The sequence below is a fragment of the Myotis lucifugus genome, unplaced genomic scaffold (assembly GCF_000147115.1).
Source record: "Myotis lucifugus unplaced genomic scaffold, Myoluc2.0 scaffold_19, whole genome shotgun sequence".
NCBI classification, from domain to species: domain Eukaryota; kingdom Metazoa; phylum Chordata; class Mammalia; order Chiroptera; family Vespertilionidae; genus Myotis; species Myotis lucifugus.
The window spans coordinates 12,250,430-12,253,222 of NW_005871067.1; the positions used below are offsets into that span (position 1 = coordinate 12,250,430).

At 38.1% G+C, this 2,793-nt stretch overlaps 1 pseudogene; it reads left to right on the plus strand.

Annotated features, from left to right (window-relative positions):
• The window catches only part of LOC102433327, a 1,218-nt pseudogene extending 538 nt beyond the window's left edge, over nucleotides 1-680 (plus strand).
• The last annotated feature ends 2,113 nt before the right edge of the window (nucleotides 681-2,793 follow it).

The following is a 2,793-nucleotide window of genomic DNA, read 5'->3' on the forward strand; positions in this document are numbered from 1 at the left end:
AGTATCAGCATGTCCCAGGGTGGAGAAAAAAGAGGCAGTATCTTCTCTCCTGCCATGATCCTATCATGGTCATTGACAGTATCAACAAGGTTCTCATGTTAAGGCTAAAGCCACCTATGTCATCATGTATTCTCTGATGACAAAAACAGACCCAGGAGAGCATTCAGCATTTTGAACAACAGGCAGGACAGAGAGAGAGATGCTGGATAAACACCCAAGGTCCTTACCACCGAGGGGACCAAGTAACTTTGAATGACAGAAAAACTCCACAAAATAAAACTAGAGTGAAGAGATTATGAGAGAAGAGAAGCTGCTGGCCTCAGCCCAGTCCACCCCTAACTCTTCCCCTAAGCAGAAGCTTAAATGCTGGTTCTCTGCTGGCTCTTCCACAGCCTCACCTGGCCCAAATCTTAGCATCATTAATTCTGGGAGATAAATGGGCTCTCCTTGGACCAGTATCTGATTTGGGAGGGTGTTTTGCCACCTAGGCCTACAGAGGAGCCCAGAAATCTTCTCCAATGGAACTGATCCACGTGCAGGCCACTTGACTGGCCAAGGATCCAGCAACCTTTAAGCCTCTCAAGATGGACATCCCAGTGATTGAAGGGAAGAAACTACTGCCAAGGACTCATAATCTCAAACCCCATGACTTGAATGTGCTCACACACACCTGCTTCTAGAGTTTTCTCTTTCAGGGACTCTGCACCCATTTCCTTTTTACTTTGGCTCTGACACAGGTAAGATTTGGGGTGTTTTTTTTTATGTTCACTTTTTTTGTTGTTTGTTGTTTTTTAAAAACTGCTTAAACTGAGGCTACAGCTGGAGACATAATTGGTTTTTGATGAAGAAAAAATAAAAAAAAACTTGTCCTTGTGGAAGAAGCCTTTGTGTATTGCTTTAATTTAAAGTTAGACTTAATAGTCTCATCACCTATTTTTGCATCAAAGGAAGCAAGGATATACAATGAGATAAATATAGTCTCTTCAATAAGTGATGTTGGGAAAACTGAATGGATACATGCAGAAAAATGAAAATTGGAGCACTTTTTTACACCATATACAAAAATAAATTCAAAATGGACTAAAGACTTAAAAATAAGACCAGAAACCATAAAACTCCTAGAAGCATAAGCAGTAAAACATTTGACTTAGCTCTTAGTAATATCCTTTAGGAGGTGTCTCCTCAGGTGAGGGAAACAAAAGGAAATATAAACAAAGAGACTACATCAAACTAAAGAGCTTTTGCACAGCAAAGGAAACTATCAACAAAATGAAAAAGCAATCAACTGAACGAGAGAAAATATTTGCAAATGATATATCCAAAAAGGGGTTAATATTCAAAATCTATAAGGAATTCATATATCTTAACACCAAACAAACAATCCAATTTAAAAATAGGCAGAAGACCTAAACAGAGGACATTTCTCTAAAGAGGCAGATGGCCAACAAACATATGAAAAAATGTTCAGCATCACTAATCATCAGGGAAATGCAAATTAAAAGCATAATGAGATATCACCTCACACCTGTCAGAATGGCTATCTATATATATAAAAGGCTAAATATGCTAAGTGTCTGACTTGCATTATAGCCAGGTGCAAACATTTCACACTTTAACCAAATGTCTGTGAAGCGTTTTCCTATGCCTCATCTCATTTGATCCACACAGATGTCCTGGAATAGGGAGACAGGAGACTCGGTGGAATCCTATTTTCTTTTCATTAGCCAGAAGACAGAGATTTAGAAAGCTTAGAAACTTGACCCAACTGAAAAGAAGTGGTGAACCTTGAAAATGACTTTAGGTTTTCTCACTGCGCAGAATATAGTCAAACACTGCTGCAGTTAAATATTTTACCCTTTGTTCTCCCTGCGTGATCTATAATAATAATCTGCTTTGTGTTGATATTTACTGCTGTGTTGCTGACAATTACCTGAAAGAGAAGTTGGGGTGCTTCACTGGGCTGGAAAAAGTTTAGCTAAATCAGAAAGCAGGTCTAATTAGCAAGTTTATTCTATATAGTATATATAAAAGGCTAAGCTGACTCACGCATGCGCAATACATATAAAGCTCTCGCTGGCACCAATCTCACGCGTGTGTTTCCATCTGTCATTGTTGATCATGAATTGGTTGACACTTCTATTATAGAGAAAGGGTGAATAGCGATATTAAAATATTTCTTCTAATTAACTTCCTTTCAATGTGCACGAATCTGTGCCTGGGGCCACTAAGTCATCAATAAATCAACAAATAACAAGTGCTGGTGAGGATGCAAAGAAAAGGAAACCCTTGTACACTGATGATGGGATTGTAAATTAGGGCAGCCACTATGGAAAACAGTATGGAAAACAGAGCTGCTATACAATCCAGAAATTCCACTCCTGGGTATTTACCCAAAGAAAACAAAAACACTAATTTGAAGAGATATGTGCACCCCTATGTTTATTGTAGCATTACTAGTAATAGCCAAGATATAGAAGCAACCTAGATGTCCATCAACAGATGAATGGAAGGCCCTGGCCAGGTAACTGAGCTGGTTAGAGCATCATCCTTATATACCAAGGTTGCAGGTTTGATCCTCAGTCAGGGCACATACAAGAATCAACCAATGAGTGCATAATTAAGTGGAACAACAAATTGATATTTCTATCTCTTTCTCTCTCAATCAATAAAATTAAAATAGATGGGTGAATATAAAGATTATACACACACACACACACACACACACACATATATATCACATACATCACATACATAGTAGAATATTATTCAGCAATAAAATAAAAAGAATGAAAT